The 14,123-nt window shown below is 43.1% G+C and overlaps 1 protein-coding gene across 3 annotated transcripts in view; it reads left to right on the top strand.

Moving 5' to 3' along the window:
* The window catches only part of LOC141164392 (A disintegrin and metalloproteinase with thrombospondin motifs 2-like), an 837,082-nt gene that overhangs the window by 20,661 nt on the left and 802,298 nt on the right, over nt 1-14,123 (top strand). The gene's annotated exons all lie outside the window — the stretch shown is intronic.

Here is a 14,123-nt window from a genome sequence, read left to right as displayed (position 1 = left end):
AACCTTTACTACAAAAAGAAGTCCGATTACAATCCATATTTCCAGACATCCCACTTCTGTGTTTTAGGCAGCCCCCAAATCTAAGCAGCATCATTTTCCGAAGCTCTGTCCTCTCCACCAGCTACAGGAATGTTTCCCTGCAACCAGAAAAAAATGTAAAACCTGTCCATTTATAATGACCACGGACAAGATAATTATTCCCAACTCTCATCAGGACTACAAGATCCCAGGTACTTTCAGGTGCATCACATCTAATGTGGTGTACTTAATTATATGTACCAAATGTCCAGCTGGGGTCTGTTTGTAGGCGAGACAGGACAAAAACTTAGAACAAGGATGAATTCTCATTGCCAGACCATGACAGAAAAAAGAATAGATCTACCTGTGGCCAAACATTTTTGTTTACCTGATCACCGCATCATGGACATGAAATTACTGGTATTAAAAGATCATTTAAAATCTCAGAGAGATAGAAAAGTCTGGGAATACAAATTTATTACAACCTTTGACTCATTCAATGTAGGAATGAATGTGTCAAATGAATTTGTCATTCTACATCAACTAGGGAATGTGCTCCTCAGACCTGTGGGGTCATCACAAAACTCAACCAGACTTCAATGACAGAACAATAAAACTTTCACACTCCTAATCTATGAACTGCTCCAATATTTATGGCCACAAGTGTTTATCCTTCTCCCATACTCATAGTTCTGCTTCACATCACTTGTCTCATCTGTTGCATTATTTCTATGTCTTGTGTATAAATATGAGACTCTTCAGATTTTCTGCTAGGGTATGTGCAGACTATCCGGAGCTGGCTGCGGCGAAGCCGCCTCCGACTTCCGCTCATTATGCAAATGAGCGCCGGCCTCCTTTTTTTTTTTTTTTTCTTCTCTCTTCCACCTCCAGACTTTCCCCATAGAGATTAGGTCTATGGGTAAAGCCCGCATGCGGACCCGCCAGAGAAATTGACATGCTGCGGTCTGGAAAGACGTGCCGCATGTCAATTTCCGCGGGTGTGCTGCAGACGCATGGTGGACATGGGATTTGTATAAATCCCATCCACTATGCTGTAACATCTGGTCGCTGCGAATCACATGCAGCGCATTTGCGCTGCGTCCAGTCCGCAGTGAACACTGATCGTGTGCATATACCCTTATACTATGCCTGATGAAGACACCTGAGTAGTCTCAAAAGCTTGCAATTTGTTACCATCTTTTCAGTTAGCCATTAAAAGGTATCAACCACTGAGGACTTTCAAATCTAAATATTATTCTATCTACTGGCTAACATGGTACAAAGATAAATATTTTTCCCTGTAGTTTACATGCCCACATTCTGACATTGTAATGGCTGTGCTGCATAGATGTGCCAATGAATATGTGAATACCGACTACAGTAATTTATGCTGTTCATGCTCCTGTGAATTATCATCCCTCCCACTCCAAGGTGGTAAAAGAACCTGGGATGAGACTTTAGAAAGTGGTTACTTAGATCATCATTGTATAAGGGACGGCATCCAACCTTTCATTGTTCTCCCTTTCACAATCAAGATTGGTAGCTATAGGTCAGGGCTATTTGGAATACACACTATAAGTAAAAGTTGCATTTCAAGGTTCAGGCCTTAAGAACTGCTTTCATCTTTCTGTCACCTCTGCAAAGTTTGCTGCCCAGACCTCTTCAGCTATTCATGCATCCTATAGATCGGTTGGGGGGGGGGGGGAGGTGGGAATTCAGGCCCCTGGGCTGTTTACGGCCCACGATGACTTTTTCTCCAGCCCCCAGGCAAATTCCCTGGGACTGCAACGCTTGGGCTGGCAGTTGCATTTTGACCGCTGCTGCCATTTTAATTTCTTCTACTCTGCGATCACACGCACGCAGCCTTCACTACTGAACGCTGTGGTGTGTGCAATGAAAGATTATGTAATAACACCGTCCAGTGCCAGCGTCCGGACATTCTTTGTGTGTGGAGTTTGCACGTGATGCATTTCTGTCCCAAAGTAAAAGACAGCAGCGACTCCTTTTGATGTATATACCTCAGCCCTATGTCTGTGCCATAGCCTTATGTCACCTGTGATGTCTATGCCGCAGCCCCATGTATCTTGGGATGTCTATGCAGCAGTCTCGGTGTCTCCTATATATGGCAGTCCGGGTGTCTCCTATGTGATGTGCATACAGCAGTCTTGCTGTCTCCTATGTGATGTGTACACTGTGTGCAGAATTATTAGGCAAGTTGTATTTGAGGATTATTTTTATCATTGATCAACAACTATGTTCTCAATCAACCCAAAAGACTCATAAATATCCAAGCTTAATATTTTTGGAAGTTGGAGTGGGTTTTTTTAGATTTGTCTATCTTAGGAGGATATCTGTTTGTGCAGGTAACTATTACTGTGCAGAATTATTAGGCAACTTAATAAAAACCAAATATAATGACATCTCACTTGTTTATTTTCACCAGGTAAACCAATATAAGTGCACAAAATTTAGAAATAAACATTTCTGACATACAAAAACCCAAAAAATTAGTGATCAATATAGCCACCTTTCTTTATGATGACACTCAACAGCCTTCCATCCATAGATTGTCAGTTGCTTGAACTGTTTTCGATCAACATTGTGTGCCGCAGCCTCCACAGCCTCCCAGACACTGTTCCGAGAGGTGTACTGTTTTCCCTCCCTGTAGATCTCACATTTTCTGATGGACCACAGGTTCTCTATGGGGTTCAGATCAGGTGAACAAGGGCGCCATGTCATTATTTTTTCTTCTTTTAGACCTTTACTGGCCAGCCACGCTGGAGTAGTTGGATGCATGTGATGGAGCATTGTCCTTTATGGAAATCATGTTTTTCTTGAACGATACCGACTTCTTCCTGTACCACTGCTTGAAGAAGTTGTCTTCCAGAAACTGGCAGTAGGTCTGGGAGTTGAGCTTCACTCCATCCTCAACCGAAAAGGTCCCACAAGTTCATCTTTGATACCAGCCCATACCAGTACCCCACCTCCACCTTGCTGGCGTCTGAGTCGGAGTGGAACTCTCTGCCCTTTACTGATCCAGCCTCTGGCCCATCCATCTGGCCCATGAAGAGTCACTCTCTTTTCATCAGTCCATAAAACCTTTGAAAAATCAGTCTTAAGATATTTCTTGGCCCATTCTTGACGTTTTATCTTATGTTTCTTGTTCAAAGGTGGTCAATTTTCAGCCTTCCTTACCTTGGCCATGTCCCTGAGTATCGCACACCTTGAGCTTTTTAATACTCCAGTAACGTTGCAGCTCTGAAATATGGCAAAACTGGTGGCGAATGGCATCTTGACAGCTTCACGCTTGATTTTCCTCAATTCATGGGCAGTTTTTTGCGCCTTTTTTTTAGCCAACACGCTTCTTGCGACCCTGTTGGCTATTTGCCATGAAACCCTTGATTGTTCGGTGAGCACACTTCAAAAGTTTGGAAATTTCAAGACTGCTGCATCCCTCTGCAAGAGATCTCACAATTTTGGACTTTTCAGAGCCCGTCAAATCTCTCTTCTGACTCATTTTGACAAAGGAAAGGAAGTTGCCTAATAATTAAGCACACCTTATATAGGGTGTTGATGTCCTTAGTCAACACCCCTCCTCATTACAGAGATGCACATCACCAGATTTACTTAATTGGTAGTTGGCTCTCAAGCCTATGCAGCTTGGAGTAGGACAACATGTATAAAAAGTATCATGTGATCAAAATACTCATTTGCCTAATAATTCTGCACACAGTGTAAATGGCAGTCTGTCTCCTATGTTGTTTACTGCAGATCTCCTACTACTTGAGTTCTGTAAATGTAACGTGAAGAGAGAGATTTCTCACTGAGGAGACCTGCAGAGTAATATACATCTGTGTTCAGCACGACTTACTGCTGCGAGTTCTTTACAAAACGTAAAATCGCAAAGAGTCGCCTGTGCTCCAGACCGTAGTAAATCTGGAAAAGCAGTTCCAAGTAGAAACATCATCCATACCACCTAACATCACAGCATCACTGAAGCGAATCTGTTCCTGCCATCACATTAGGGGTTAGATAGTTAAATGTTTGAATAGAGCAGGGTAATTTCCAAGTTGACAATTCTGTATGACCCCCGAAGGATGATCTAATTATCCAAATGGCCCTTGTGTAAAATAAAAAAAAATAAAATACCCACCCCTGCTATAGATGAAGGCAAAATTATTAGTTTCAGTCTTTAGACACTTTGCCCTCCTGTAAAAAGTTCAAAACAAGACTGCCCCCTGACTGTAATTACCGTATGTCACAACCTGTGACTACATGATGTCACCTGAAAAGTATTAATCTACTGTAACTCCAGGAAAAAAAATACACTGCATCTGTGTAAAAGAAATAGGATATACACACTGCACTCCCAAATAATAAATTTAGTGAACCACCATGCCCCTTCCTTTTTTCAGCAGTTAGAATATACACAGTGCCCCCTGTTTCTCCCACTCAATACTCGCCAATCAATGGTCTCACTCCGTCCTCAGGGATGCAGGCCTTCCTTTGGCCTAGTATGTTCCAGAAGGATGTCAGCAGTATAATAGTGCCATCGTGCTGCTGTTTGTACCAAGGAGGATGCATTTCAATGGCGATATATGAAGCCATGGATTCCCTGTCGTCAGGCCAGATAGTCTTCATTACACACTTATGTTCCCATCCCAAGCATGTGGATACCATTACCCCTTTCCCCTGCCAAATATGTTTCTTATACGAGATACATCCTTGCTACTAATGGGCAAATCTCAGCCTTTGTATCTACAGTCATGGCCAAAAGTTTTGAGAATTACACCAAAATTATATTTTCACATGATCTGCTGGCCTCTGGTTTTTATTAGTGTTTGTCTGATGTTTATATCACATACAGAAATATAATTGCAATCATATTATGAGTACCAATAGGTTATATTGACAGTTAGAATGAGTTAATGCAGCAAGTCAATATTTGCAGTGTTGCCCCTTATTCTTCAAGACCTCTGTAATTCTCCCTGGCATGCTCTGAATCAACTTTTGGACCAAATCCTGACTGATAGCAGTCCATTCTTGCATAATCAATGCTTGCATTTTGCCAGAATTTGTTGGTTTTTGTTTGTCCACCCGTCTCTTGATGATTGACCACAAGTTCTCAATGGGATTAAGATCTGGGGAGTTTCCAGGCCATGGAACCAAAATCTCTGTATTGTTCCATGAGCCATTTAGTTATCACCTTTGCTTTATGGCATGGTGCTCCATCATGCTGGAAAAGGCATTGTTGGGCGCCAAACTGCTCTTGGACGGTTGGGAGAAGTTGCTCTTGGAGGACATTCTGGTACCATTCTTTATTCATGGCTGTGTTTTTAGGCAAGACTGTGAGTGAGCCGATTCCCTTGGCTGAGAAGCAACCCCACACATGAATGGTTTCAGGATGCTTTACAGTTGGCATGAGACAAGACTGGTGGTAGCGCTCACCTCTTCTTCTCCGAATAAGCTGTTTTCCAGATGTTCCAAACAATCGAAAAGGGGATTCATCAGAGTAAATGACTTTGACCCAGTCCTCAGCAGTCCACTCCCTGTACCTTTTGCAGAATATCAGTCGGTCCCTGATGTTTTTTCTGGAGAGAAGTGGCTTCTTTGCTGCCCTCCTTGAAACCAGCCCTTGCTCAAAGAGTCTCCGCCTCAGTGCGTGCAGAAGCACTCACACCAGCCTGCTGCCATTCCTGAGCAAGCTCGGCACTGCTGGTAGTCCGATCCCGCAGCTGAAACAGTTTTAAGATACGGTCCTGGCGCTTGCTGGTCTTTCTTGGGCGCCCTGGAGCCTTTTTGACAACAATGGAAGCTCTCTCCTTGAAGTTCTTGATGATGCGATAGATTGTTGACTGAGGTGCAATCTTTGTAGCTACGATACTCTTCCCTATTAGGCCATTTTTGTGCAGTGCAATGATGGCTGCACGTGTTTCTTTAGAGATAACCATGGTTAACTGAAGAGAAACAATGATACCAAGAACCAGCCTCCTTTTAAAGTGTCCAGTGATGTCATTCTTACTTAATCATGACTGATCGCCAGCCCTGTCCTCATCAACACCCACACCTGTGTTAATGGATCAATCACTAAAACGATGTTAGCTGCTCCTTTTAAGGCAGGACTGCAATGATGTTGAAATGTGTTTTGGGGGTTAAAGTTCATTTTCTGGGCAAATATTGACTTTGCAAGTACAGTAATTGCTGTTAAGCTGATCACTCTTTGACATTCAGGAGTATATGCAAATTGCCATTACAAAAAATGAAGCAGTAAACTTTGTAAAAATTACTATTTGTCTCATTCTCAATACTTTTGGCCATGACTGTACACCTGTGAATTAAGGCTGGTTTCGCACATCCGTGTTTTGCAGTCCTTAATCTGGCCACATTGCACAAACTTGCAAAGGATCTCCCAACCTGAAATATATGTGTATGTATATAAAATATAAATAAATTATACATATTTGGTATCATTCTGTGCTTAACTGCCCATGCCAATTAGCCCACTCAGTCAGTCCTGTGGAGTCGTAGTCAGTATAAAATGGACTGACTCCTAAAATATATATGTATAATAAATTGGGTACAGTAGTTCAATGCTCTATGTGATGAATATTTTTTCATAAGCATTTGGGAAAGTTATGAAATGTCTTTAGAAATGTCTGTTCTGTTCCTGATCTAAAGATTTAGGCTTTTAGTTGAGAGAAATCTGTGCTGTACTTTATGTACATGCTCAGTAGTGAAGCTCCTCCTCTACAGATAAGAAGAAAAAGGCACTGGGAAGAAATGCCTGCACTCATCTCAGAACTGCTAGAGTGACAGAAAACAGTATTAAGACAAGTAAATAGCTTGATTATTGGATTAGAAAGGTGATAAAAGCCTGATGCTACCATTTTACCACAGTAAATTTATCACTTCAACATGAGCCATGTATGAGGGAGTTGGGAGTCAGAGGCTTGGCTTATCGTCTCCACAGCCCTGTACTCGATGAACACCGTACAAAAAAGTCGGAATTGCTTTTTTTTTTTTGTTTTTGTTTTTTTTGTCACTCGCTCACAAACATCGAATGAAAGGGGAAATACACCCCAAATGTTACCAATAAAAACTCCAACTCATCCTTCAGAATAAAAAGCTCTTATTGTTGTTCATCAAAAAAAATAAAAAGGTTACGTCTCACAAAATCCAGCAACACTATGTGCTTTTACAGATTTAGTAAAGCATGAATTAGGCTGTGTGCCCACTATGCGTTTTTTAAGCTTTTCCACAGTGGCAATTCCGCTGCAGAAACGCTTAAACGCTTGGTAGAAGGCCTGCCATGTTCCCCGATGATAATCCGCATGTGCTGTGCACATGCTGCAGAAATTTCCGCTGTGGGTTATCATTGCGGAAAAATACGTAGCACTGCCAATTATTTTGCGAAAGCGTGGCGTTTTCGCCGCCATTGACTTGCATTGGAACGCATGGAATCCTCATCACTGCATCTGTACATGCGGATACCATGCGTTTCAATGTGCGCATGGTAACCGGGTTTGGAGAAGAGGAATCTTTCCTCCGGACCTGGGTACCATAGAACCTGTAAAAAAAAGAATAAAAAAATAAATATTATACTTTCATTCTGATGGCCCCTGGTGTCCTTGTCTCTGCTTGCTGGCAGCTCGCGGTGGCCTGAAGAACCTGCCATGACGTCATTTAGTCATGTGACGGGTCACGCGACCGCTGACGTCGGCAGGTCCTTAAATCTACCGTGAGCTGCCGGCAAACCAGGATGCATCGGATAAAGACACCGGGGGCCATCAGAAAGTAAGTATAATATTTCTTTTTTTCTTTTTTGCCATTTTTTTCGGTCACACTATATAACTCCATGCCGGTTGCATGGATTTATATAGTGTGACCAAGTTGTCGAGCACTTTCAAAGTGATGCTAAAATCGTTTGGAAAGCGCTTGTCAACCCGCATGCGGAAATGCATGTGAAGAACGCTTCATATCCGCTTGTCCCTGGCAGGAAAAACGCATGTACAATCCGCATGGGAGATGCAGAAACGCTCAGGAAAAATCCAGAGCATTTCTGCATCGTGGGCACATAGCCTTAAACTATAAAGACATCCCAAATCTATAATCATACTGACCCACTGTATAAAGTTAATACATCAGTAATACTACAGTCATCCTCCACTAAACAAACCCTGATTGGAGAAAAAAATACACATTTTCACTGTCATCTGCTGTACAATTTCTTGAAGACCCTTTTTGGAGTCCATATTCCCTCAAGGTATTTATTAAGGGGTATAGTGGCTTTAGTTTCCAAATCGGGATCACTTCTGGGAGGTTTCCTCTATAGTAATACTTCAGGGGTTTTGCAAATGCAATATGGCTGCAGGAAACCATTCCAGGAAAAATGTACATTCCGAATGGCGCTCCTCCCATTCTGAGCCATGCGGTGTACCCAACAGTAGAGTAAAAACACATATAGGGCATTGCTGTATTCAAAAGAAATTGAGTAATAAATTACAGGACACATTTTGTTTTCCTATAGCTTGTAGAAATTACCCTTAGTTTTTAAAAAAAAAAAAAACTCTACATTAAATTATAAAAAACATAGCATTTACCTTTAAAAAATTAAAGAAGCCCGCTAAACACTTGTGAGGTAAAAATGTTCACTACACCCCTAGTTGCATTTCTTGAGGGTGCAGCCTACAAAATAGTCACGTCTCCAGAAAATTCCTGTACTACTACCGTAGGTCTCTGCAAATGCAATATGCCCAACAACAAAAAAAATCTTGCAAATGTTGCACTCCAAAAACCAAATGGTGCCGTCTCCTTTCTGAGCTGTTTGAAAAGTGCAACATTTTTTTATTTTTTTGTTTTTTAATTCCATGATCTGTTTTTTTTTCTTTTCTCATTCAGTAAATTCAAAATATCAGTCTGTTTGCTATTAATGTGAGGTTCAATTTGTCAAAAAAGGCAAACCATCTTAGATCCTTCTAAACTTATTGTTATGTAAAGTGACACGTGAGAGTGCAATTTTCTTGTCTAAAACCAGTTTCATTTTGTGTTTTGGTCTTTTTTGCGCTGATTTTTATTATTAATTTATATAGCACCATTGATTCCATGGCGCTGTACATAAGAAGGGGTTACATACCAGATACAGATATCACAGTAAACAAACTACCAATGATAGACTGGTACGGAGGGAAGAGGACCCTGCCTTTGCGGGCTTACAGTCTACAGGAATGGGGAAGGAGACAGTAGGTTGAGGGGTTGCAGTAGCTCCGGTGTTGTTGAGGAGGCAGTGGGGTCATGGCAGGCTGTAAGCTTGTTTGAAGAGCTGGGTTTTCAGGTACCGTCTGAAGGATCCTGGTGTGGCGGATAATCGGACGTGTTTTTTGAGGATTTTATAAAGATATATACAATGTAGACCTAGGTATAAGTGATATATATGGCCTCTGCACATGATAAACTTTTATTTTAAGGAGGTGTTACTAATTCATTTTCATTTTGACACAAATATGCATAAAAGTGTCAAGTGTTGAGTGGCATTTGATAATGTGGCAGGTATCTACTTTCATAATATACCTGTACAGGTATGTGAGTTTTAATATAACATCATATTTAGTAACTTAGGTTTTATTTTTAAAGGTGCAAAATGTATAAAACTCCCTTTCAGTGAAAGGGGTAAATGGGTGTCCAGGACTAACGTATTGATGACCTAGCTGTAAGGCAGGTGCAGACAGCCATATTTTCCTTACGACTGTGATGCGACTAAACAGCCAGTCCGAGGAAAAAGCCTCAATCCAGTTTGATCTGATATTCAGATTGCACTCAACCATGCAAGTCAAGTGATTGCGTTGAAATCATCAGACTGCACTTGGATGACATTTGAGTGCTGTCCGCTTTCCACACTCTTGCACAACTGAGAAGATGGAGAAATTTTGTTCTCCATCTTCTCCTCAGTGTGCTACAGTTCTCTCATCCGAGAGAATCAGATCACAATGTGCTGATACTCTGATCACACGCTGATCAAAGTTTGATTAGTGTCATTTGCATAATCGGTCCGATTTTCTCAGATGAGAGAATCTCTGGCCGTCTGACCCTAGCCATCGTATAGGTAATCAATACTGGATTGGCCAAGCACTTCATAGCTTGGCTCTCCCAACTTTCTATAAGTTTCCTGAGCAGACTATGACTCGCACAGATCCGCCAGAGGTAATAAATTAAGCGACATTTTAAACTGTTTTACACCTGCGTCTTATTGTTATAGTTAATGATATGCATGCATCCGAAACTCCGCCTAGCGGTACAACCATTTTTCAAAATTGTCCCAGGGAGGCGTTAAGCAACACGACAATGTCAGGCCGCATGTTGCTTATGCTACTGTGAGCAGTCTGCGTGGCCTAAACCTGTTGCCATAGTCTGCAGCATCTCCAGACTTGTCTCCCATTGACATTTGGGATATCATTGGTCGGCAAAGGGAGCTGCCAGCAGTGAATCTTGATCGTTTTCATGGCCAAGTGCACATATATATGTGACGCTCATGTGCTATAGAAGTTTTGAAAATTTTGTTTCCATTTTTTTCATCATTTGCATATTAACATGTCTATCCATCTGTTATTTGCATAATTCCATGATGTTTCCTTGTTGGTGTTGCAATTTCAATGTTGAAAGTGTAATAAAAGGTTCTTCATCCTTCAGGCTTTACATATGCTTAGAGAAACACTTGCATGTCTTATTTTGATGAGAAGTGTTTAATAGTTTATAATAATAATAGGTTTCTGGCAGCATCTTATCTCTTGTGGGAAAAAGATCAGGCATGTTGGAGACCTCTCCCTTTTGAGGGAGAATCAGAAGACACCCCCTCCCCATAAGCATTAGATAGTGGGTCCAGTTGTTTGTTAAAATAGGAATTCAGCCAGTTTTCATTGAAAGGCAGCATATTTATCCAGCAAAATGCTGCAAAATTCTGGCTTCATTTATGCAGAAAAACTGTCTTGCATTCGACTGACTACATATTTATGTGTTTTAGACACTTTCTATGTCTTGTCAGGACGAAGGAGTGTGATTTATTGGAAAGAAGCTTAACATGCAATTCAACGTGCCAAAATATGCACCACAGTTTGATACAAATTTCTAGCGGGTGGTGTAAACTTTGAGGGGAATTAATCCATACTGGCTTTTTATATGAAAGTTTTCAGCTAGTGTCTGTATGAGTACGATGCACAAAATTCATTGAGATTCATTTACCTCCTCAACATCTTCCCCGCAGCTGGGATTCTCCTTCCTGAAAGTCCCATTATTCAAATCTGTGGTGACCCGTTTTGTAATAATAACTTTAGGGCGTAGTCAGAAGGCCATATAACACTGAAGAAGATCGCATCGCAATGCTTGGACTGGCCAGCTGCTCTCCTGACCTTTTCCTCTCCTAACCCATGCGTGACTACTAAATTAATTTCTGTCTTACACAACTCTCGTATGCCCACCTGACGTACACTACACAACTCACATATGCCAACCTGATGCACTCTACACAATTTACGTATGCAACCACGTTATAAAATTCACATGCCAGGAAATACTAGATCAATTCCAATATAGGGTCACTTGTTGGGCATTTCCACTGTTTAGGCACATCAGGGGCTCTTCAAACGCAACATGACGCCCGCAGACCATTCCATCAATGTCTGCATTCCAAAACGTAAGTCTTCCGAGGCCTGACGTGCGCCTAAACAGTGGTTTTCCCCCACCTATGGGGTATTTGCATGCTCACGAGAAATTGGACAACAAATTTCGGGGTGCATTTTCGCCTGTAACCTGTAACATACCTGGCGGCGTCCTTGCATGGTGGTCCATCTCCCACTGTGCAAGAGCGCGCACTTGATCTCCAGTCCAGAATGTCTCTCTGGCTTCCCTCCATGCTGTCTGTTTGTGTCTGTTTCTGCTGCTTAAGGGCTGCGCCCGATCACTTCCTGCTTTTTGTACCTGCTGTGGGTCACACCCCTTGTGCGTCCTCAGCCTATTGCTGTCTGTCACCTGGTATATAGCTCAGCTGCTCCCATCAATCCCTGCCTGAGCATAGTGTTTCATTCAGTGTGTGCTTTCACTCTGAAGATGCCAGGTCCCGTTCTTTGTCTCCTGTCTTGCGGTATCAGTTCCCGTGTCTGAACTGAGTCCTGTCTATGTCTCCTGCCTTGCGGTATCAGTTCCCGTGTCTGAACTGAGTCCTGTCTATGTCTCCTGCCTTGCGGTATCAGTTCCCGTGTCTGAGCTGAGTCCTGTCTTTGTCTCCTGCCTTGCGGTATCAGTTCCCATGTCTGAACTGAGTCCTGTCTGTGTACTCTTGCCTGCTGCCTTTCCTGGAGGCTGTATTTCCAGGCCTGTCTGAACACGCTCCTAGCCTGTTCCTCCCGCCTTCTAGGGGCCGATTACCTAGATCCGTTCCTGTATCTTGTCTGTCCTGTCTGAACACGCTCCTTGCCTGTTCGTCCCGCCTCTCTGGGGGCCGTATTCCCAGACCCGCTCCTGTGTCCCGCTCCTGTGTCGGTCTCGTCCGTACACTCAGTTCCAGTCTGTACTCTCTCCTATCTTTCATCTGTCTTTTCTCTATGTCCGTTCCTTTCCTTTTTCTGGAGAGTCTGAACTCGTACCTAACTCCTGCCTGTTGTCTCTGTACTCCCGTTTGTGAGTTTGTGGTCCACTCGCTACTTCACTGCAAGTACCCTGTGGGTGTCTGGCTCTGCCTTTCCCTTCCTGTCTGTTCCGTGTGAACAGAGCCCTGTCCCCCCTACTCAGCCTTGCCTGCTCTGACTCCTTTGCTCACTGCTCCGGCGGTTCTAGCCTGCTCTGACTCCTTTGCTCACCGCTCCGGCGGTTCTAGCCTGCTCTGACTCCTTTGCTCACCGCTCCGGCGGTTCTAGTCTGCTCTGACTCCTTTGCTTACCGCTCCGGCGGTTCTAGCCTGCTCTGACTCCTTTGCTCACTGCTCCGGCAGCCTTGCTCCGCTCTGACCCTTTGTCTCGCTCCACTCTTGCTCACCGCTCCAGGCGGCCTCGTCCTGCTTTACTCATGCTCACTGCTCCAGCAGTCTCGCTCAGCTTTGATCCTTTGTTCACCGCTCCTGGCGGCCTTGTCCTGCTCTACTCTTGCTCACCACTCCAGGCGGCCTTGTCCTGCCCTGTTCTCGCTCACCTCTCTGGGCGGCCTCACTCTGCTGTGTTTGTCTGCCACATCTGTGGCTCTGTTCCTGAGTCCCAGTGTGTACTGGGTCCTATCCCGCCTGTGTTCCTACCTGCTAGTGCCTCCCTGTCTGCACTCTAGCTGTGCTTGCCTGTACCCCCCTGCCTGCTTACCCGCCTGCCTGCATACCAGTCGTGCCTGCCTATACCCACCAGTCTGTGTGCCAGCCTACCAGTCTGTTCCTGTATTCCCCTGTGTGGGTCAACAGCCATGTCCGGGGTCTGTCCTGGAGTAGCACCTGGTCCCTTTGCTCGGTTCCTCCTTGGTGCACTGGCGTTGTATGCCGTCGTGCGACCCTGGTCGGATCGGGTGAATACCTAGTTAAGCCCCTCCAGGCATTCACTCTCCGGCACGGTCCAGTGGAATCACTACAATCACATGCACACGCCGCTCAGCCCGGGCGTGTGCATAACATAACCCTTGTGGAAAAAAAAAAATGGGTCTAAAGTAAAAATTTTGGAAAAATGTTAAATGTTCATTATTTCCTTCCACATTGCTTCAGTTTCCTGTGAAGCACCTGAAGGGTTAATAAACTTCTTGAATGTGGTTTTGAGCACTTTGAGGGGTGCAGTTTTTAGAATGGTGTCACTTTTAGGTATTTTCTGTCATATAGGCCCCTCAGATTCACTTCAAATGTAAAAAAAAAAATGGTTTGGTAAATTTTGTTGAAAAATGTTGTTTGTAACTTCCTAACAAAAAAATGTTAATTTAAAAATTTGTGCTGATTGTAAAGTAGACATGTGGAAAATGTTGTTAACTATTTTGTGTGACATAAACTCTTTGATGTAAGGGCATACAAATTAAAAATTTTATTTTATTTTTTCTAAATTTCCGACTTTTTTTTTCACAAATAAGCGCAAGTCGTATCGAAGAAATTTTACCAC

The sequence above is a fragment of the Phyllobates terribilis genome, unplaced genomic scaffold (genome assembly GCF_046119375.1).
Source record: "Phyllobates terribilis strain yellow unplaced genomic scaffold, ASM4611937v1 Scaffold_10__3_contigs__length_209671492, whole genome shotgun sequence".
Lineage (NCBI taxonomy): Eukaryota > Metazoa > Chordata > Amphibia > Anura > Dendrobatidae > Phyllobates > Phyllobates terribilis.
The sequence above is the reverse complement of the archived record's forward strand: the minus strand, read 5'-3'. Positions and strand labels throughout refer to the sequence as shown.